The sequence below is a fragment of the Dromiciops gliroides genome, chromosome 3, assembly GCF_019393635.1.
Source record: "Dromiciops gliroides isolate mDroGli1 chromosome 3, mDroGli1.pri, whole genome shotgun sequence".
Classification (NCBI taxonomy): domain Eukaryota; kingdom Metazoa; phylum Chordata; class Mammalia; order Microbiotheria; family Microbiotheriidae; genus Dromiciops; species Dromiciops gliroides.
In genome coordinates this window covers 347590497-347614308 of record NC_057863.1, presented here as the reverse complement: position 1 = coordinate 347614308, position 23812 = coordinate 347590497, and the positions used below count along the sequence as shown (strand labels likewise).

At 37.5% G+C, this 23812-nt stretch overlaps 1 protein-coding gene across 3 annotated transcripts in view; it reads left to right on the top strand.

Moving 5' to 3' along the window:
- Window positions 1-23812, top strand: part of PIK3CB (phosphatidylinositol-4,5-bisphosphate 3-kinase catalytic subunit beta) — a 190902-nt gene that overhangs the window by 55909 nt on the left and 111181 nt on the right. For all 3 annotated transcript variants that reach the window (XM_043996524.1, XM_043996526.1, XM_043996527.1), the window contains one exon: window positions 15619-15731. The gene's annotated coding sequence lies outside the window, so the exon portion shown is untranslated. The remainder of the gene's footprint in view (window positions 1-15618; window positions 15732-23812) is intronic.

Here is a 23812-nt window from a genome sequence, read left to right as displayed (position 1 = left end):
GGAAAATCTCCTACTATTTTGCCATTTAAAATAAATGCTATCTCTTGGTTTTAGAAAGACATTTTTGGGGCAGCTAGGTGACACAGTGGATAGAGCAATGGCCTTGGAGTCAGGAGGACCTGAGTTCAAATCCGGCCTCAGACACTTAACACTTACTAGCTGTGTGACCCTGGGCAAGTCACTTAACCCCAATTGCCTCACCCCCCCCAAAAAAGACATTTTTGATTATTTTAAAGAAAAATCTCTCTTCTTATACTTTTAAGTGGGGTTTTTTGGGAGGCAGGGCTATGAGGGTTAAGTTACTTGCCCAGGGTCACACAGCTAGTGTTGTATCTGAAGCCAAATTTGAACTCAGGTCCACCTGAATCCAGAGCCGGTGCTTTATCCACTTCTCAACCTAACTACCTTCTTAAGTGTTTTTATTATAAATGATTTCTGGATTTTGACATAAGGCCTTCTATAGCTTAATATGTTCATGTAATTTTGATTATTAATATGATTGATTATAATAGCCTGTAATTTTGTTATTGAACCATCCTTGGATTCCTGATCACAATGAACTTTTTTTTTTAAAAACAAAGTAAAATCTGGATTTTCACACTGCATTTGAATTTAATATGTGTACCTTCTGGCATTTTCTTGTCAGCACTTCTCCTCAGTCATAATTCCCTTGATTCCCAATTCTTAGCCACCACAAAGAGTTGCTATAAATATTTTTTGTACATTTTCCCCCCTTTTCTCTTTTTCATGGTTACTATTGTTAACTGTTTCCTTCCATCCTATTCTCCTCCCCATGATATTTACTCTATTATCTATCTTCTTTCACCCTATCCCTCTTCAAAAGGGATTTGTTTCTGTCTGTCCCTCCCCCAATCTGCCCTCCCTTCTTTTGCTCCTCTCTCTTTATCCCCTTCCCCTCCTATTTTCCTGCCAGGTGTTAAGGGGTAAAATTCTAGCTAAACTGTCTAAAATATCTAATGAGTGGTCGCCAATAAATTATAAGCTTTAGCAAGAGTTAGACTTTTAAGCATTTATTAAGGAGAATAAGAATTTGGTAAAGAGAGAGAGAAAGGCCTAGATTCCTAGCTATTAAAGGGAGAGCGCATTTCTAGCTCCCTTCTCCGCCAGAGTCCAGAGGAAAGAAGAGACCGAGACTGAGCGCCAGTCTCTTCCTTCCTCCTCCCACTAGCCCGCGTCACTTCCTGACTCCTGGTCTTGCCCTCAAAGACCTTCCCTTCATGGGCAGAACTCCTCTACAGTAAGTATCCAGCAGGTGGCGTTATTCCAATCGTTACAGTCCCCCCTGTTGTTCCTCAAGAAACAAAATGTTTCCTTGACGGAACAGTAAAAACAATATAATAACTATTGCTAACTAATAATATGTGAACAACAATATAGAAAAGGAAGAGAGGAAAGTTTTGTCCAGAGGGGCGATTTTTTTTGTCCTCATGAACCGACGCTTTGACATTAGTCTTGCAAAGGGAGGGCCTCTGCAGAGAATACATGTTACAGATGGTGTATTTTATAACAGAAAGAGAAAAAAACAACAAAAACAACAAATCAAAACTGTTCATTTAAAGTCTCTGAAAGTCTTTTCTCAGATGTCCTCTAGGTGTAGTTGTGGAATGGAAGTCTTTTCAGGGGTTGATGTGTGGATGCTGGTAATCAGCCAGGAAAATTTCCTACAAAATTGAGCTTAACACAGCTTTAAAATAGCTTTGTCAATAATCAAATCAAACAATGAAAGTTCTCAAAAACATGTCTAAGGGAATTCAGAATCTTGGTTGTTACACATGAAACATATAATAAAACAAAAATTGAAACATCCTTTAAAATTATATATTACTATAGTCCCCCCTTTTGGAGGGTAATTGAGAAGACAATTGCTGCAATATTAATTAATAAAAATAATTTTTATCTTTGTTTTATCACTTTTTGCATCATCTGCCTAATTATCCTCATGCCATTATGAGAAATTAAAAAATCTAATATAATTGGTAACAGGTGTCAAGGCCAAATTCAACACTGTATTTATCATGACACCTGAGATAATTATGGGGGTTACCATAAAAGAACAGAGAAATGATGGGATATGAGCATTCCCACACTTGAGCAATATATACTGCCCATGCAGTATGCCAGGTCTAAAATAGGTGGATGGAATATATGTCCATGCCACCAAACATATTGGAGGAAACTGAGTCAGACTTAATCAGATGCATGGGATTGAGATGTCCATGGCATCAGGCATATAGGAGGGAGCATAGAAGCCAGGTGTAGGAGCGAGATGGGTGGGATGAATACTTCCAGCCATCTGTACAATATTGTGGGGAAAAATAAAATAAAATATTAAACCAAGAGAATCCAACCTCAACATTAGTCAAAAGCCGTTCCCTCGGCCATACCTTGACTTCATGCATGTCTCCCCTCATGTGACAGTTCAGTGTCTGCTCTTGCATGTATTCCTCTTGTGATTGGATGGCATCTTGGCCAACTGGCATCTGATAACTCAGAATAAAGGCAATTAATGTCTTAAATGATAAGTTCCCATAATCCAAGTCTCATATGGATTTAAAAATTGAGGATAATAAATGATTGCAAAAAATGTGAATACATCTTGACTCAGAACACAATATATAATTATGCAACAATTTCAAATAATACCCATTTTTTTACTTAGTATACAATTACTTTTGTGAAAAATCAGAACATATTTAAATACAAGTTAAAGCACAACACAATCTCAATTAAAACTTTTTTTTTTGAGAAAAGAAAACTTTTACAAATGTTCCCCTCTTTTTTTTTTTTTTTTTTTGGAATATGCTTGTCAAAAATAATACTTCTAGAATCAATTTACACTTGCCATGGCAACCAATTTGCCAGGGAAATACTTTAAAGAGTTTGATCAAATAATCAGTTGAGAAAAACAAAAACAAACAACTCAGAATATGGGAGCACAATACTCCTAGAATTAACATTGTATTATGAAATTAAAACCATCTTTCAAAATTAGATAGATGAATGAATAGAAGAAAATACACGTGGAATAATAAAAGACAATGAAATTCAAACTAGGGAAATCTAAATGAATATGAACTTAATATTAATAAGAGTATTATAAAATATAAACTTGATCACATGACTATAAAAAGCTTTTACAAATATTCTCCTTGTTTTAGAAACTAAGTATAAGACACAATCTCAAAAGCATTAAAATCTCCATGAAAATAAACCTATACCATTAATTCCAAAATGTATATGTAATAGCATAGAAATCCTATGTAACCTCTGAACTGACATTAATACTCTGAATGAATTCAGAACACTTTTGATTCCGATATCTAAAATCCCCAATACTCATATCAATACCTTGCTGCTTACTTCTACATTTCTGTAAAATATATACCCTTCCATGGCAAAAGAAGCGGAGTCTTGAACTATGTTGATGATTGTCATTCTTATTCGGCTTAAGTTTTTCTTCTTTAACCCCTCTATATTGTCTGTCAGTCTTTTCACCATACAAACGCTTTATAAGATTACTAATTAAAGACAAAAGCAGGTTAGCAAAATTATGAACAAAACGAGCATATCTGGAATTTAAAGAGTTTTCTAAGATTGTCTCAAAAGCACAGCCAGGCTGGGGAAGGGCTGAGCCTGAAGCTGCAAATGTAGTTAGAGAAAGTTGCGCATGAGCATTAGATCTCTGGACTTCCCAGGCAGGGGAAGCAATGGGCTTGGCCATGTGAGGAGTAGAGGGTGGGGTCTGGAGAGGAGGGGAGGGACCAGAGCAATTTGAATCAGACTTGATTTTGAACTCAGGCCTGGATTCCTCTTCCCCCACTTTGCCTCCAGGTGCTAGGGGATTAAAAGCTTCTAGAGGGTGGGTCATTGCCTCCAGGCATGCAAAATTAAAGCAACAATTACTGTTAGAACTGGGAAAAGCTGCAGGAATCTCTTCAGGCTTCTCTGAAAAAGCATGGTTGGGAGAGGGAGAGATATTTCCTTGTGTGAGTAAGTTGCTGGCTCTTTTAACAAAAAGAAAAAGAAAAATAGAAAATCCACAAAAACAAAGCATTAACATGATCTTATCTCCCATTTGTCTGGTTAAACAGACTAAAATCAAAAATAGGCTAATTAGGGAGTTTAAAAGGTCCATTCGAAAAAATTTAAAGGAAAACACAGCCAGTACGCCAGTACTTAGCAGTTAAAGGGAGAGGGAGGGGAAATTTCTTACCCAACCAGAAGATCAGAAGAAGACTGAGGGTTAGCTTTCCTCTTCGTGGTCAGCCATCTGTTAAGGGGTAAAATTCTAGCTAAACTGTCTAAAATATCTAATGAGTGGTCGCCAATAAATTATAAGCTTTAGCAAGAGTTAGACTTTTAAGCATTTATTAAGGAGAATAAGAATTTGGTAAAGAGAGAGAGAAAGGCCTAGATTCCTAGCTATTAAAGGGAGAGCGCATTTCTAGCTCCCTTCTCCGCCAGAGTCCAGAGGAAAGAAGAGACCGAGACTGAGCGCCAGTCTCTTCCTTCCTCCTCCCACTAGCCCGCGTCACTTCCTGACTCCTGGTCTTGCCCTCAAAGACCTTCCCTTCATGGGCAGAACTCCTCTACAGTAAGTATCCAGCAGGTGGCGTTATTCCAATCGTTACACAGGTTAGATGGATTACTCCACCCAATTGGGTGTGTGTGTGTGTTAATCCCTCCTTGAGCCAACTCTGATGAGATTTAGGTCTTTGAGCCTGTTCTGATGAATATAAAGTTCATTTACTGCCCTTCTCCCCCATCTCTTCCCCTACTCCATAAGCCTTTTCCTGTTTCTTTCATGTGGGATTTCACCCCATGCTACCTCTGCCCTTCCCCCTCCCCCAGTGCATTCCTCTCACCCCTTAATTTTACCCTAAAGATGTCATCATGGGCAGCTAGGTGACAGAGTGGACAAAGCACCCACCCCGGACCCAGGGGGACCCCAGCCAAAATGTGGCCTCAGACACAAGATAGTCACTCACTGCATAACCCCAGGTATGTCCCCCAACTCCAGTTTTTAATGGTTCTCTTGGGTCTTGTATTTGAAAGTCACATTTTCCATTCAGTTCAGGTCTTTTCTTGGTTGTAATCCCAATTCCTTTGCCCTCTGGAATATCATTCCATGTCCGCTGATCCTTTAATGTAGTAGCTGCTAGATCTATTTTTTTATTCATTTGGATTTGCTTTATTGTGTCTTGGTTTGTCATAAAGTCTTTGGCTTCCATTTGTTCAATCCTAATTCTTAGGCAATTGTTTTTGTCAGAGAGCTTTTCCATTTGGCTTTTCAAGCAGTTAACTTTTTTCTCATGTCTTTCCTGCATCACCCTCATTTCTCTTTCCATTTTTTCCTCTACCTCTCTAACTTTATCTTCAGAGTCCTTTTTGAGTGCCCCTATGGCCTGAGACCGATTCATATTTTTCTTGGAAGCTTTAGATATAGGGGTCCTGACATTGACATCTTCCTCTGAGGGTGCACCTTGATCTTCCTTGTCACTGAAGAAACTTTCTATGGTCCTCACCTTTCTCTGTTTGCTCATCTTGCCTTTCTTTTACTTGCCTTTTAGCTCCTTAAAGTGGGGCACTCTTTCCAGGCTGCACTATCCCAAGCTTCAGGAGGTCCCAGGTGGTATGATTTAAGGAGGAGCGGGTTCTTCACTTATCTGGCCTGTTCCCTGGTCTGTAGATGACTCCAGACCAACTTGCTAATCAACCAGCTTTGTGTTTTGTGGGTGTCACCTCCAGTGAGCCTGTGCCCCTCCCCCACCTGGGCAACTGCTACTCAAGCTTACCTCCTGGTTCCCAGAAGGGGTGAAAAACCCAAGTTCTGCCTCAGCACCAGCAGAGACCCTTGTAATCTCCCCCCTGCCAAGGGCTCAGCCCTTTCACCAGATTGTGAGCTTAGTTCCAGACAACACTGGCACTGCAGCGGATTCAGAGGCTCGGGGGGGGGGGGGGGGTCTCTTTCTCTGGCGAGGCCTTCCTGGGACTGGATCTGTGTCAGCATGACTGTGGGGTTGGACTCCACTCCTGTTTCAGCATGGCAGCTCCCTCTTTCCGACCTTCCAAGCCATCCTTGGTTGGAAAATGATCTCAGCACATTCTTCTGTGGATTTTGCTGCTCCAGGAATTGTCTTAATGGTATTATTTGGATGTTTTTTGGAGCATTCACGTAGTGAGTTTGAGAGTTTACTATATCTTATACATTTCTGAATATATCTCTTTTCCTTCCCTTTATTTGTAACAAACATTAAACAAGGGGGGGAAAAACCCAGTTCATCAAAATGAAGTCACACAGATCTGCAACATTCCATCCCCCTAGTTCTCCACTTTTCCAATTACATTTTTTTTTCCTGTTTTTGTTTTTTTTGCTGGGCAGTGGGGGTTAAGTGACTTGCCCAGGGTCACACAGCTAGTAAGTGTCACGTGTCTGAGGCTGGATTTGAACTCAGATCCTTCTGAATCCAGGTCCAGTGTTCTATCCACTGTGCCACCTAGCTGCCTCCCCCCTCCCCTTTTCCAATGAAAGGAAGAAGGTGCATTTTCTTATTTTCTTTGGTCATTTTAATCACATAGTTCATTTCTGTTTTATTGTTCTTTCCATTTACATTGTTGTCATCACTTTCATCCAATCACTTCTCTTTCTTCACAGCTCTCCACCATAGTTTAGTTCCCAGTCACCGAGAATCTAGTTTATTGTAATGGTCTAATTGATTTGCCAGCTTCAGGACTCTTCCTAGTTCTGTGCATCTTCCACATTGCATACAATATGACTTTCTTTAAGCGCAGATTGGATACACTGCCCTCTCCTACTCATCATATTCCAGAGGCTTCCTTTTGCCTCTAGGAAAACAATGCTTCCTCCCCCACCTCTTTTAAAGCCCTTACAACTTTGCACTAACCAGTCTTTATAGCCTTTTAGTATATTACCTCTGCCTCCCAGTCAGTCATTAAACATTAATCACCAGCTATGTGCCAACTACTGTGTTAAGCCCTGGGGATACAAAGAAAAGTAAACTGATAGTTCTTGCTTTCTTGTAGAATGCAGGATTTGAGGAAGGAAGCCAGGAAAGCAGAAGGCAGAGAGAGGAGGAAGGAGCAAGCATAGGGATAACGACTGAAAATGCCTGAAACTGGGAAATGGAATGTCATGTATGAGGAATAGCAGTTTCTAATTTTGTGGGTTTGCTTTGCTATTTCTCGTCTTGTTGAGTCTTTGTTTTCTGTTTGGACCCTTCTAATTTTCAGAGTATTCATTAATGCATGAGGTTTTTCAGTCTTTTTCTAATGCAATAAATTTTTCTTGCCATTCTTTTTGTAGCCTTTCCTTTCCGTTTATCTCTTGTTTCATTTCCTCAATGTATCATTAAAGGACTTTTTTTTTCTTTCTGAGATTTCTTTCTGAGAATTTGTTTTGGGGTTGTTGTGATCCTCTTTCAAATTTAGCCTCTGGGTATTTCTCAGATTACCTCCTGGTGTTTGGAGTTTTCCTTGATTTTCTCATGGGGGGTCCTGGGCTGTAGTCAGGCTCCCCAACTAAATGGTATGAGCAGGGCCTAACTGCTTCTGAGTATATAGTTGGGATAGATTAGGCCCCTCCTTCAAGGGAGTGAGCTTTTCCAGTCCTGGGCTCCCTCTTATTATAGGGCTCCAAGACTTCTCCCTACTGGAGGCTTCACCAGGATTCCTTCCTTTAACACTTTTCCTCATTGCCATCTGTCAATAGGCAATCAGAAATTCATGAAACTTAATGTGAAAAGTAGGTTTATTACAAGAGAAATGAATTTGCATGTGGAACCCAAAGAGTTCACAATTCATACAAAAATTGACATTTTTATAATAGCAAGACAAAGGAAGGAGGAGATAGCAGAAATCTCCACCTATGGGGACATAGTGGGGAGAGAGAAAGGTATAGTAAAGGTGGAAAAAGGACAAAACCCCTCTGGAAAGGGAGTGGCAAAAGGCAACTTTAAAAGTGTCAGTTTTTTCCCTTGGGAATTGCTAGTCTATGAAGATAGATAGGATGGTCTGCTTATCTACAAGGGTCCCAGCTGCACATGTAGTTTCCCAGTCTAGTGCAGACTGACTGGCACATGTCTTGACTCCCAAGGTTGTACAGGGAATCTAGTTTGCTGTGCAATAACCAATTATGTAAGCTGGAGTAGGGTGAGGGGGTTTGTTCTTGACACATTCAGGGCCTTCAGCAAACTATGGGTCCACTGTTAATAGAAAATATGGCAACTCAAAAAGACAAGCTCAGGGAACCTTTAACATTCCTCAACACATTTCATTTCACCCCCATTTGCTAGGCTCAGGTGCTCCCTGTGCTGGGTCACTACTGTGAGCTTCAAAGACTCCTGGGCCTAGATTTTGTTCTAGGGCCTCCCAACTTGGCCTACTCCTACTGATTCTGAACCCTTCCTGGAGGTCCCTGAAGTTGCACTCTGTTAGGGTAGGCATGGGTTCAGGTCCTGTTTTTGTGAGTGCTGTGCTGGAGACCTTAAATGTCCTAAGGCCATTGGCTTCTGAGCTGGGTTTAGGCACTCATTGACCTATTTGGAGAATGGTGAGGGGGAGCAGCTCCTTTAATGAATGTAGCTTTGTATCTGGCCAGAATATCCCAGAATGGCCCTCCCGTGCTCTGGGGGCTCCAACTTTGCTGGTTCTGTGGAGTTTAGGGAGTGCTGCCACTGCCCTAAGTCTCTCTACCCTTTACACTTAGCTTTTTGCCTTCCTTGGTTTGTTTATCTTATTATCTCTTTAAAGATGAACAGGTCAGGATTTCTAGCCTGGGTAGGGAAATCTAGAGGTGACTTTCTATAATCTTAATAGAGTAATGCATCTCTAAGCCCTGGAGTGTTTTGAGATTCTCAGTTTTTAGCTTAAAATACTATTTAAGGTATTTCTTTACAATATCCAATATTTTAAAAGTATTTTGAATCTGTGGTAGGTCACACAAAGTGGGTCTTCCCTCCAAAGGTAGAGATTGCAAACTATCTACTTCTTTTCATCATGTGTGGCTCTCTCTCATCCATATCCCCCTATAAATCCTCCATAGGGGGTCCACACAGTGTGCCATGGGGACCCTCCTCTAAATCTCTTGATATTCCTCAGATATCAGTGGAGCACATAGGCTGTCTTTTACCTTTTCCTCTCACTATGTGATCATTCATCTCTATGATTATCTTTTTTTAGATCACCGGTAGTGCTCAATTCTTTCTTGACAATAAGCTGTAGCCCATTATCACTCATCAGTCTCTTTCCTGGGGGAGGTTGGGAAATAGAGGTCATTCTTTATTTTACCCCACAGAAAATTAAAATGCAAAGGACTTCTAGCACCCCACAAAAAGATAAAGAAAACATTTAAAGCATTCAAAGTAGTTCTATCTAAAGGAACTAAATTTGAGTTGCCATAGAAACAACACTCCAATATTCCAGTGCATCCCTGCATTTCCCAGAGACTTAGACTATCCCCTTGTGTTTTTTTTTCGGGGATATGGGGGTTAAGTGACTTGCCCAGGGTCACACAGCTAGTAAGTGTCAAGTGTCTGAGGCTGGATTTGAACTCAGGTACTCCTGAATCCAGGGCCGGTGCTTTATCCACTGTGCCACCTAGCTGCCCCCTACCCCTTGTGTTTTTAGACTATTTTATTTTCTTGTTTTAGACTATTCATTCTGTTTTTATTTTGAAAAGTAGGACAGTTAACTCTTTTGCCTCATGTAGTATTTATTTGTGATTTCTTTTTATTCATTCATTCATTTACTTATTTATTCAGTCATTCATTCTTTTATTTAGAATTTTCCCCACCTTACATGTAAAAACAAATTGTAATTTCCATTTTTAAAACTTTGTGTTCCAAATTCTCTTCCTTCCACATTCTCTTCCTTCCTTCCTATCTCCCCCTTAAGAACTCAAGCAATTCAATATAAGTTATACATGTGCAGCCATGCAAAACATAGCAGACAAAAAAACTTTAGAAAAAGGAACAACAACAAAATATACTTCCATCTGTATTAAGTACCATCAGTTCTTTCTCTGTAGATGCATTGCATTTTTCATAAGTTCTTTTGTTTTTGTTTTTGTTTTTTGGTGAGGCAGTTGGGGTTAAGTGACTTGCCCAGGGTCACACAGCTAGTAAGTGTTAAGTGTCTGAGGTCGGATTTGAACTTAGGTCCTCCTGACTCCAGGGCTGGTGCTCTATCCACTGCACCATCTAGCTGCCCCCATAAGTTCTTAAGAGTTGTCTTGGATCATTGCATATTTATGATTTCTTGAAATATAGCTCTGGAAAACCAAGCTTTTATAAAGCTCATTGGGATTTAAATGGAGCTACTTGACTAGTAGAATTCTAGTAGAATTTGTGGAAGACCTTTGATTTTCTTTGAGGCTTTCCTTGTTGGTAATGTAATTATTCCCTATGTTAAAAAAAAAAACTATATATAAAACCTGTGTTACTTCCCTTTCCCCCTTCTAAAGAGCCATTCCATATAATTTTTTTTTCATAAAAAAAGAAAGACATTAGTAAAATTGATCAGTTCATCCAAAAGATCTGAAAATATGTACAATGTACTGAACCTGTGGACCTCCCATCTTTGTAAAGGAATAGGGTAGGGTTGTCTTCTTATATCCCTTCTTTTAGAGTCATTATTATTCTTTGTAATTTTGCAACATCAAGTTTTAATTATTTTGGTTTTTGAGTTTACATTGTTATAGTCATTGTGCATATTTGCTTGGCATCTTTCCATTCCCCAAACTTTAGTTATTGTGTACATTGTTTTCTTACCCCTGCTTATTTCACTTTATCAATGCTTCTAAATCTTTTCATGCTTCTTTCTCTTCATCCTGTTTATCATTTCTTACACCATGGATAATATTCCATGACATTCATGTGCCGCTATTTGTCCATTTTCCAGTCATTCAGCATATACTTAGTTTCACTGTAAATATTTTGGAGCATATGGGGACTTCTGATTATTAATGGCCTCCTTGGGTTCATGAATAATAAACCTAATAATGGAATATTTGGGTCAAAGGATATAGACATTTTAGTTACTTAATTCCAAATTGCTTTCTAAAATAATTGTACTGATTTGTATAATCACAGCCACATAGACAAACAAGTTATTAGTGTGTCTATCTTCCCATAACCCTTCCAAAATCCTCCATTTTTTGTCACCTTTCCCAATTTACTGAGTGTAGAGTAAAACCTCAGGGTTGTTTTTTGTTTTGTTTTGTTTTGTTTTTGCTGCAGGCAATGGGGGTTAAGTGACTTGCCCAGGGTCACACAGCTAGTAAGTGTCAAGTGTCTGAGGCCACATTTGAACTCAGGTACTCCTGAATCCAGGGCTGGTGCTTTAACCACTGCGCCATCTAGCTGCCCCTCAGGGTTGTTTTGATTTGCATTTCTCTTATTTTAATGATTTGGAGCATTTTTTTTTTCCACATAGAGTCGTTAAGCAAAAAATACAGATCTTTATCTTCTGTTTAACTTTATTTTTTTCTTCTTTGTCTTGTTTTATTGTTATTGCTAACATTTCCAAAATGATATGAAACAATAATAGGGAAAATAGGCATCTTTGTTTTGCTCCTGTATTTATTGGGAAAGCTTGTAGTGTATCCACATTGCATATAATGGTTTCTTTTGGTCTTAAATACTTTTATTATATTTAAAAAGGTTCTTCTATGCCTATACTTAGGATTTTTTATATCAATGAGCCATTGTACCATGTTGAAGGCTTTGTTACTGGTTTTGGGGTTGTTAGTTTTTTGTTTTTTTCTCTTGCCAGTTGAAATAATCTTGTGGTTTTTAAAATTCTCTTTTGGGTTTGTTTCTTACACATCCCTAACTCTATAATATATTAGTAGAGTTTTCTTGTATTCACTCATTTTTTCCATCTGAATTAGGACTTTGTGTTGGGGCCAGGCTCTCTGTCCTTCTGCAAGGATTGGTGGAACTTTCTGATCTTTATTACTTGGCCTCAAGGCAGTGAGGGATTTGATCTTTGAAGACTTCAGAAATTACTGGGAGGTTCAGTAGGCTGGGTTGGTTAGTCTCCACTCTGGATAGTCTGATGTAGGGTAGGGCTTCTTAAACTTTTTCTACTCATGACCCCTTTTTGCCTGAGAAATTTTTACTGGAGCCCAGGTATATAGGTATATAAAATAGGCATGCATAACCATTTACTGTTGCCAAATTTTTCACGACCTCCACATTCAGTTATGGGACCCCATATCCGGGGTCACAACCCACAGTTTCAGAAGCTTTGATCTATGGAATGCCCGGGTTATTGCCTTCCTGGTCTCAGCCCCCTGAAGTCTTCTGAGCCCTTGTTCAAACATTTGATTCAGTGATAGAGCAACACAGTTGCAAGTTCCAGGTTGTGTTCAGATTGCCCCTTTTCTAGTCTACCATCTCCCTCCCTGCTTTAGGTTCCCAACTTCAGTTTCTAGGCTTCCCTGGTTTGTCCTTGTACCCCATCTAGTCTGTGAGCTGTACTTCTATGTCAAGCTTTTCTGTTTCTGGCTGTCTCTTTGTTTGGACCTTTTTTTAGTAAGCATTCAGTGTCAGGGTGGTAAACATATCTGTTCCAGTAGAGGGGATGGAGCCAATAAAGTAATTAACAGTTCAAATGAATAGACAATTTAGTTGACAAGTGCTATATAATTGAGTTTTGTGTTTTACCAGATTTGCCTATGAATAATCATCCAGTATTATTTTCTGTTCCTATGTATTCCTCACTGTTACCTGAGGTATAAGGGAAGGCATTTCAGTAATCTTATTGCAGCAACAATTTATAATCTTATTGTGGCGACAAAAGACAAATGAATTTAAAGTTTACGGATAGATAGGACTTGTAATTTCATTGGTATAGAGAACTTTTAGGTGAGGAAACTTCCTAGTAGCCTTCTGCCTCTTACATGGTTTTATAAAAGTGCCTAGAAGGACTGAGATTTTAAGTGACTTATCTAGAGTCACACATCACATATTTCTGGCTTTTTTAGTCCAGATATTTTTTGTACACAAAGCCATGATGCCTCTCGACATAGGAACAATGGCCAATATCAGTGTTACAGAAAGATAATGCTTATAGGAATTCATAGAATGGAGATTGCAGTCATTTGAGGTTAATACCAGGGAAGATAGACATCTCTTTCCATAGCTATCTTTTGTTATTATCAGAGAAATATAAGGTGTCCCAAAAATTTTTAGTGCAATTTTAAGCCACAAAAACTTAAACTTGCACTAAGATTTTTGGGACACCCTGTACTTTGATGAAAGATGATAAATCTGTTCTACTCTGTTAACTCATAGAATCAAATAATTTATAATTTGGAGGGAAGTTGGAGAAAATCTACCGTAATCCATTCATCTTACTTTTTCCAATAAAAATTTATTTTATAAAAGGAAAAGAAAGTCTGAATCACCAACATAATAAAGATATCAACAAAGTAAAACTCCTTTTCTGGTATTTTCAGTTTTTCATCTTTTCTATCCCTTCCATATTCCTTTCTCTTCTCAGATTCTTAACATGTTTATAAAAAATGAGTATAACTAACTCTTTTTGTTTTCATTTTTGTTTTCGTTTGGCAGGGCAATGAGTGTTAAGTGACTTGCCCAGTGTCACACAGCTAGTAAGTGTCCAGTGTCTAAGCCTGGATTTGAACTCAGGTCCTCTTGAATCCAGGGCCAGTGCTTTATCTACTGTGCCACCTAGCTGCCCCACTAACTCTTCTTAATTAGAAAAATATGCCCACTCTTCCCCTATACCTTTTAAAATCTTGGCTTATTTATATTATAAAAATATTCAGGCATTACTCATGGTCTCTTAGAGGCACGTCCCTAAATTTGAATTGTTTTCTCTAGTATTATTCCACCTATAATGCTCAGACTATAAAATAGTCCTCTTCATTTAGTCATTTGGGTTACCATTATGGTTTGTGCCCATGTTGGCCAGGATTTTATCCTTCAAATGACCAAAATGCCAAAATGAATTGGTCAAGCTATCGTCAAGATATCTGAGTAACCCACTAGTTTTGACTAGAAGAGAAGCTTATGATATAATTTTCTAATCATTTGATAAGCTTACCATAAAACTCTTTTAATAATAATAGCTAGCATTTATATAGTGCTTTAAGGTTTGCAAAACTCTGTACAGCTATCTCATTTTATCAACACAACAACTATATTATCATTCCCATTTTACAGTTGAGGAAACTGAGGCAAGCAGAAGTTAAGTGACATGCCCAGGCTTATACAGCTGGGAAACTTCTCATGCTGGATTTGAACACAAGTCTTCCTGATTCCAGGACCAGCTTGCTATCCACTGTGCTACAGTAGATGCCAAGACTAATTGTTTTGTTAATTTCATGGAAAGTTTTATTCATTAGTAAATGGTGGTGTTGCTTTTTCAGTGGCAGTGCAGTATAAGATCTAGCAAGTTCTATTTAAGCAGAACAGAATTTAAGACTCGGCCTGGTGATAGTGTGTCACAGTTTCTGACAGTGTAGAGAGAATCATTACCAGGCTGGTTGAATGAAGGTGGATACTAATTATTATTATTTTGTTCCCAGCAACTTTTGTGAAGCATTTCTATTAAGTAGGGCACAGAGAATTGTCATCTGACTTGGCCAAGTAAGGGCCTACACCGATGAAATCATAGAACTGTAGTGTGAAGTAAAATATTGAATACAAGTTTAGAAGAGGCAGAATTAGCCAGCTTTACAATAAACAGATGGGCAGCTAGATGCCATAGTAGATAGATGGTAGGGCATGGAGTCAGGAAGACCAGAATTCAAATCTGGCCACAGATGCTTCCTGGCTGTATGATGCTGGGCAAATCACTTAACCCCATTTGCCTTTGTTTCCTCATCTGTAAAAAAGAGCTTGAGAAGGAAATGGCAAACCATTCTGATATCTTTGCCAAGAAAACTGCAAATGAGGTCATTAAAAGTAGAATATGGGGCAGGTAGGTAGTGTAGTGGATAATGCTCCAGCCCTGGATTCAGAAGGACCTGAGTTCAAATCCGACCTCAGACACTTGACACTTGCTAGCTGTGTGACCCTGGACAAGTCACTTAACCCTCATTGCTCCCCTCCCCCCCCAAAAAAGTAAAATATGACTGAAATAACTAAACAATATTATAAACAGATAATTTCAACAAAAACTAAGAGGTACCAACAAAAACATTTTGTATAATGAAAATTCTCCCCCACCTCCAACTCCCTGACTAATTTTTGACCATGGTTTCTTTTTTTCCTTCTATTCCTTCCTTCTCCCCCAAGATTACTATAAAGAAAAGAGCAGAAGTATAAGAAAGGAAGTGTTTTAAGTGAATAAAATCTTTTCCTATGCGAAAGCAGTTCCCTTACCTATTGATGTTAGAGTTGAGAAAATTGAGGTATGAGGTTGATTGGTTTTATTTATTTATATATATATATATATATATATATATATATATAGTTAAGCAGTTTCCATTTTAAAATATAGTTTAAAACAGTTAAAATTGCTGTACCACAAACAGCAAAAATTTCAATTTATTTGTTACAGATTTGTTTTGGATTATTAACATCTTAAATATTTTTTTTCTTGTAGATCATCTTTCAAAATCTGAGGAAGCCATCAGTAAAAGCAAAGAATTTTTTTGAATGTTAAAATAAAGTTTGCTTATGGTCCTAAAAAGCTGAAATGGGGGCTATCTTTCTTCAGTAAGTACCTAATTTTTATACTCTTTAGTTTATTATTTTGTCTTTTTTTCCCCACAATTGATACCTGTATCAATTAGGAGAAAAGGACAAATATTGGTTATTTCTAGTTGTTTTCATCTTACTTTAAAAAATTATTCTCGTTATTCTTCACTTTGAGAAATATTGATATACTGGGTAATGCTTGGACAACAGGCACGAAATAACTAGTAGAAACAAATATAATTTATCTTTTAACCTCTTAGATTAAATATTTAACTTTTTATTATTTTTTATTTTTATTTTTTTAACTTTTTTATTATTTAATGTATGTATGCTATCCTTTAAATTATTGATTCAGTTATATATGAGCATTTATCAATACCTTCTGTCTTAGGTTCTGGGGATAGAAAGACAAAACAAAATATTCCCTGACCACAAATAACTTACATTCTGCTAGGAGCAAGGATGTAAACAGATAATTAAATACAAGATATATACAAAATAAACATAAGGTAGTTTCCTGGAGTTGGGGAGCACTAATGATGGGGTGATTAGGAATGGCCTCATGTAGAAGGTACCCCTTGAAGGAATTGGGGGGTTCAGAGAGGCAGAGGTCAAGGGTTAACTTTCTAAGCATATTATTTTGCATGGGCATCTGGAGGTACAAGATGAAATGTTATGTAATAGAAATAGTACTTGGCGGTTAATAAGCCACTTGGTAGAATAGAGAGTGCTTAAGGTGGAGTTATGTGAGAACCAGCTAAAAAGTTGGGTTGGAACTAAATTGTGAAAGGCTCAAAATGCCAGAGAGAGTAGTTTGTATTTTATCCTAGAGGTAGCAGATTGCTGCTGAATCTTCTCTAGTAAGAGAGTAATAGAGTCAGACTTGTGCAATAGATATAGCACTTTGGCAGCTGTGAGGATGTTTAAGTGGAGAGGGGGAGATACTGCAGACAAGGAGACTCATTAGGAGCCTTTTGCAATAGTCCAGGCAAAAAGAATCATTTACAGCTTTTTTTTCTTCATATGTTGAGCTATACTTTATATCACTTTTATTATGCACAGAAAATCCCTCCGGTAATGATGTACCTGCCTGCGTCCATGCCCTGACAATCTGATTTCTGCTCTGGCTAACATTCATGGTCTTGATTATAATTATTATATTGGTTTGTTTTTACTTAGCCTCTGTATAAACTATAGAGTGCTGTGGGTAGCCAAGTTGTGCTGAATCTCAATCCTGAGCTTGAATTGCTTTCAGTCTAAGACTTTACAAGAGGGGAATGAGCCAAAGCTCTTGAAAGTAGTAACTCCAGCTCAGAATGGAGGGAACTCTCAATTTGATCTTGGCAGGCCTCGCATTGAATCCAAGATGTTACTGCCTATTTTGATCTTTGACAAAGCACTTGACATCTTTGGGGTTTAGTTACTCATCTGTAAAGTGATAGTGACTAAATGGCCTTTAAAGTCCCATTTAGAACTGTATCTATGGTCCTTGCATCTATTTTGCATCTCTGGGACTTAGTATCTGGATGTTTTTAGGCCCATCATTTAACTGCTATGCTGCTATCTTCATCTGTAAAATGGGACTGGGTTGGAGTAGATAGTATTTAAAGTTCTTTATAACTCCAGTTCTATAGCCTTGTTTCCCTCAACTAGGATGGTGTCCCTGAAAATGTAAGATGTTGAGGTATAGTTGGTTACAAGATTTGACAAATGATTAGAAACAGGGGAGGAGGGATATTACGCAAACATAAGGAATTAAAGATAATTCCTAATTCTGAACTGAGATAATGAGAAGAAATAGTGGTGCCTTCAACAAAAATAAAAATAGCAAAAAGAGATAGGGAAAAAAGAAAGGGGAAAACAGTTCCATTTTAAACACATTTAGTTTGAGAGTCTAGAAGGCAGCTGGTGATATAAGGCTGAAATTCAAGAGCAAGTAAGTACAAATAAATCATTGAATAAAACAATTTTGATAAAAATCCAACAGAGATGATTTCCTGGTAGTACAAAGAGCTCTGTGCTGGACTTTCCAGAATTGGTAGGTTTGAGTCCTTGCTCCTTGCCCATTTACTAGTCACATGACCCTATGAAGCTCACTTGCCATCCCTGAGCTTGAAGAAGTGCTTTTCTAAAATATAGGTGCATGTTAGTTGTTAACAATGCCAGTAATAATTGATAACAAGGAATGCAAATATTATATTAGGGTATTAGTAATAAAATAACATGTTTTCAATGTCACTGGAGAACTCTTTCTGTTGTGAAAATTTAAGAATTTGGCTTTATATTCTTGCTTAGAAAAAAGGGTAGTGTGGTTAATAGAGCCAGTTTTGGGGTTTTTTCCCCCAGAAAATAGCTTTGGCTCCTTAAGGACTTCTCAAGTACCTGCTTAAATTCTTGATTAAGATTCTAAACACTGCTCCATTTAATATGGAATAGATGACTTTAACTTGAAAAATGAGATCTATTGCCAGCTGATGGCCTCACCTAACAATGGACTCCAATGTTAAACAGTGAGACATCTTTGTTTTTAATATTTTCCCCCAATTATATGTAAAAATAACTTAACATTCTTTTTTTTTTTGGTGAGGCAATTGGGGTTAAGTGACTTGCCCAGGGTCACACAGCTAGTAAGTGTCAAGTGTCTGAGGTCACGTTTGAACTCAGGTCCTCCTGAATCCAGGGCTGGTGCTCTATCCACTGTGCCACCTAGCTGCCCCTAACATTCTTTTTTTTTTTTTTTTTTTTTTTTTTTTTGGTGAGGCAATTGGGGTTGACTTGCCTAGGGTCACACAGCTAGTAAGTGTTAAGTGTCTGAGGCCGGATTTGAACTCAGGTCCTCCTGACTCCAGGGCTGGTGTTCTATCTACTGCGCCACCTAGTGGTCCCCCTAACATTCTTTTTTAAACGAAGTTTTGAGTTCCAAATTCTTTTCCTCCTTCTTTTCTCTCCCCCCTCCATGAGACGGTAAGCAGTCTGATATAGGTTATACATGTAATCATGTAAAATATTTCCATATTGGAGACATCTATTTTAAAGAAAAACTCACACTCTGATGAGCTCAACAAGGTGAATTACCTGCAGACTGCATCCCTGAATAACTGAATCAGTTAATCTTTAGATAAGGGAAGTTTTACTTTGCAAACAGCATGCCCCCCAATACCAGAATTTATATATCAAAACAAGTGTTATCATTTAAACTTGTCATCTTGGATGTTTCTACATTTATTAACTCTCCATTATTTAAAATATTTTTGAAATACTTCCTTTGGAATTCTCCTTAGAGCCAATGTCAGCCAGCCATTCAAGCAGTTCAGTTTTTTACTTTGGAATCACAGCCTTGGTTCTACTTTCCTTCCTCCCCTCTTCACACCATTTCCCCTCTTGTAGGACAAGTAGATTTTTCAAGCACCTGATCTCCCAGGCCACACTTAGCTCTTCACCCATAGCAGCTTTCATCAATGAAATCCCTCCTACCATCAAAGTAAAACCTTTTTTCTTCTCCGAAGTCTCACCCTTTTCAAGCATTTTCTCCCTTCTCCTTACCCACTCTCCTGTAGGTTTTCTTTCTGAGACCACAGGAGTTAACTTCCATCGTTGCTTCCTCTTGATTTGTATCTGGAACCATGACACGTTCCTCTCTATCCCTTTCTCTGCTCTCTCCCTTTCATGTACCATCCTATGGTAAATAGTATTTGTCATGTGAATTAATGATACCATTTTAAAAAATTACTAGATATTTATAAAGTAAAGATGTTTTCAGTTCTTGAAAAAATTCTTTCATTTAACAAATATTGAAATGCTGTTTTGTGTGCAAGTAGTGTTGTAAATGCATTATGGATTATATTATGTTTGGGGGGGTTGTGTGGGCTAATCCATCAAAACTATGATAAATAACTTAGTACATTCACACTTGAAGATACCAAAAGAACAAGATAGCAGGCTCCAGTTGTTCACTTAACTATCAAGTAGAAGGCAATGTGATGTGGTTAAGAATTTCAGAATGTATAGGACATGGTTCTTGATCCCCTTAACCCTAACTGTTTAGCATTCTTGAATATATTTTGTTAAAGTATCTTTTGTAAGGGGTAGTAGTTTAATATAGTACTGTATATTGTGGAACGGGTAACATTATGATGCTCTCCGGATGTACTTCTCTGTTAAGTTTCATGTATCACAGACACTGTACTCTAAAGGAAAAACAAGCCAAAGTAGCCATATACTTTTTTGGGGGGGGGCAGGGCAATGAGGGTTAAGTGACTTGCCCAGGGTCACACAGCTAGCAAGTATCAAGTGTCTGAGGCCGGATTTGAACTCAGGTCCCCCTGAATCCAGGGCCAGTGCTCTATCCACTGCACCATCTAGCTGCCCCCAGCCATATACTTTTTTTTTGTTTGTTTGTTTTTGTCTTTATTTATTTATTTGTTTGTTTGTTTGTTTGTTTGTTTGTTTATTTATTTATTTTTCCGTTTCACTTAAAGATAGTTCTCAACTTTTGTTTATACAAGCTTTCCAATTTCAGATTTTTCTCCCTCCCTTCCCTCCCTCCCCCCTCCCCTAGACAGTAGGTAATCTGATATTGGTTATATATACATATATATAAATATAATAACATTAATCCTATTTCTGCATTAGTCATGTTATAAGAGAAAAATCAGAGCAATGATGAAAAACCTCAAAATAGAAAAAACAACAGCACCAAAACCAAGAAATAGTATGGTTCATTCAGCATCTATATTCCACAGTTCTTTTTTTTTTTTTTTTTCCTTGGATTTGGAGGATCTTCTTCTATCATGAGTTCCCTGGAACTCTTCTGTACCATTGCATTGGTGAGAAGAATATAGTCCATCACAGTAGATCAACACTCAATGTTGATGATACTGTGTATAATGTTCTTCTGGTTCTGCTCATCTCACTCATCATCAGCTCACGTAAGACCCTCCAGGTTTCTCTGAACTCCTCCTGCTCATTGTTTCTTACAGCACAATAGTATTCCATTGTATTCATATACCACAACTTGTCCAGCCATTCCCCAATTGATGGGCATCCCCTCAACTTCCAATTCCTTGCCACCACATAAAGAGCAGCTATAAATATTTTTGTACATGTGGGTCCCTTTCCCCTTTCCGTGATTTCTTTGGGAAAAAGACCCAAAAGTGGTTTTGCTGGGTCAAAGGGTATGCACAGTTTTATCGCCCTTTGGGCATAATTCCAAATTCCTCTCCAGAATGGTTGGATCAGTTCACAGCTCCACCAACAATGCATTAGTGTTCCAATTTTCCCACAGCTTCTCCAACATTTATTATTTTCCTTTTTTGTCATTTTAGCCAATCTGATAGGTGTCAGGTGGTACCTCAGAGTTGTTTTAATTGGCATCTCTCTAATCAATAGTGATTTAGAGCATTTTTTCATATGGGAATAGATAGCTTTGGTTTCTTCATCAGAAAACTGCCTGTTCATATCCTTTGACCATTTCTCAATTGGGGAATGACTTGCATTCTTATAAATTTGATTTAGTTCCCTATATATTTTAGAGATGAGGCCTTTATCAGAAGTACTGGCCACAAAAATTGTTTCCCAGCTTTCTGCTTCCCTTCTAATTTTGGATGCATTGCTTCTGTTTGTGCAAAATTTTTTTTAATTTAATGTAATCAAAATCATCCATTTTGCATTTTATAATATACTCTATCTCTTGTTTGGTCATAAACTGTTTTCCTTTCCAAAGATCTGATAGGTAGACTATTCCTTTCTTTCCTTATTTACCCATGGTATCACCTCTTATGTCTAAATCGTGTATCCATTTTGACCTTATTTTAGTTTAAGTTGTAAGATGTTGGTCTATGCCTAATTTATGCCATACTATCTTCCAGTTTTCCCAGCAGTTTTTGTCAAATACTGAGTTCCTATCCCAGAAGCTGGAGTCTTTGGGTTTATCAAATACTACATTACTAGTGTCATTTACTACTGCATTTCCTGAGCCTAGCCTATTCCATTGATCTACCACTCTATTTTTTAGCCAGTACCAGATAGTTTTGATGACTGCCGCTTTATAGTAAAGCTCCAGGTTTGGTACCGCTAACCCACCTTCCTTTGAATTTTTTTTCATTATTTCCCTGGATATTCTTGATTTTTTGTTTTTCCAGATGAATTTTGTTATTATTTTTTCTAGCTCTATAAAATAATTTTTAGGTAGTCTGATTGGTATGGCACTGAATAAGTAAATTAATTTAGGCAGTATTGTCATTTTTACTATATTAGCTCTGCCTATCCATGAGCAATTGATATCTTTCCAATTATTTAGATCTGATTTGATTTGTGTGAAGAGTGTTTGGTAGTTGTGTTCATAGAGTTCCCCCCAGCCATATACTTTTAATCATGGCCTGCCAGTTCTTTTCACTGTTAACAGAGAAAGGAGAAATTGAGTTCCCGTGTTACAGAAGAACATGTTAGCTGTTGGTTGTTTGTTTTTTAAGAATAGCAATTAGTTTCTTACTTTGACAACAGAGATGAGTTAATATCAAACATCAGTGCCCAGTGTTCAGATAATAGAGGCATTAGCCTCAAGTTTATTCCATAAACAGCTATGTAGATTACTATCAAACAATGTAGTTTGAATTATATTACCTAATAATATGCGCTGCTACTATTATATCAGTCTTTCCATATATATTTCTGCAAAAAATGCTTTAAAAACAACAGCTCAGTGCTTTTTTTTAACCTTTGCCACATTGCTGAGAAAGAGTAATGTAAATTTCTTTTTACATTTTAAATATGAAAGAAGCCTAATAGAGAGACTAAGAAATGTTCATTTTTCTCTTTGTTAATGATGTTTTGTTCTATTCTTATTGTTTTGATAGATCTTAGTAATAGTTTGGCAAAATATCATTATTGAATGTTACCCAATTAGCCAAAGATGTCTTATATTACATAGTTCTTCTTGACTAAGGAGAAAAGTGCATATCTGATGGTTGAATGTAGGAATAAAATAATTATCACTTTTTCAGTAAAAGAAAACTTGAATCTTCAGGCATTGTTATGGCAACTGTCAACCTTATTGAAAGTATTATTGCTCATATTGCAGAGGGTTTTTTTGTAAGCAGAGTCTAAGGAAGATGTCCTACAGTCTTGGTACTGATTTTAATATTGTTCTTGTGACATCTAGGAAAAAAAGATTTCGTGGAAAAGTTATCTGCCAATTCACTATACACCAAAGAGTAATCTATAAGACATATTCCATGTCATCACATTGTTTAGCATTTCTGACCATTCACAGCAGAAAAAAAAACAAGTTGTTTATAAGGAAAATATACAATTGAAATGAATTCTTAATGACAACATAGCTTTTGAAACTATGACTAGTAGGATAGGATACAGAAATTTCTGAATAGAGAATGGTCTCATTGATCTTGTTTTATGTTTTTACTTGGAAAAGAAATGATTTAGCTGGAAAACATTTTTGCTTTTGAGGCTTCCTAATGTAATGTGAACATGTATGAATCGGGCAGTGTAGTTTAAAAACTTCAATCCCAATTTCTGTAAATGCCCCTGTGTTTTCCAATTCTTGTTCAGCTTCTGCCTCAGGGATTTCTTCCTGTAAGAATACGGGATATTTACACAAATTATCAAGAGAAGTTTATAAAGATCATGCCATCTTGGGTTCTTTGACAGCATGACATGCTGCTGCTTTGTATCAGAAAATAACTGTGGTTAGATGGTCATGTAGTCTGCCTCAGACAGAGATTGTGAAAGAACCTTGTGTAGTGTGCCCTTTTAACACAGTTTTCATAGCTGCAAGTGTCTCCCTTAGCCTTTTGACTGCCACATGACAGAGGAAGTAGTAAATGGAGCAACATTTATTGATGTTGGTTTTTAGTACATTATTCATAACTAAAAGAACATAGTAAATGACTCTTAAATTACTAAATGCCAGAATTTTGACAGCTAATAACATTTACTTGACAGCTAATAACATTTATTCATAAAACCTTCTATATAAAAATGATGATTTCCTTAGGATACCTGGGTCTGTGGGTCAGAAGAGGCAAAAGAGCAGTTGAATTTACCCATGTTTGGAAATTAGCTATATGGATGTGGCAGAAAAT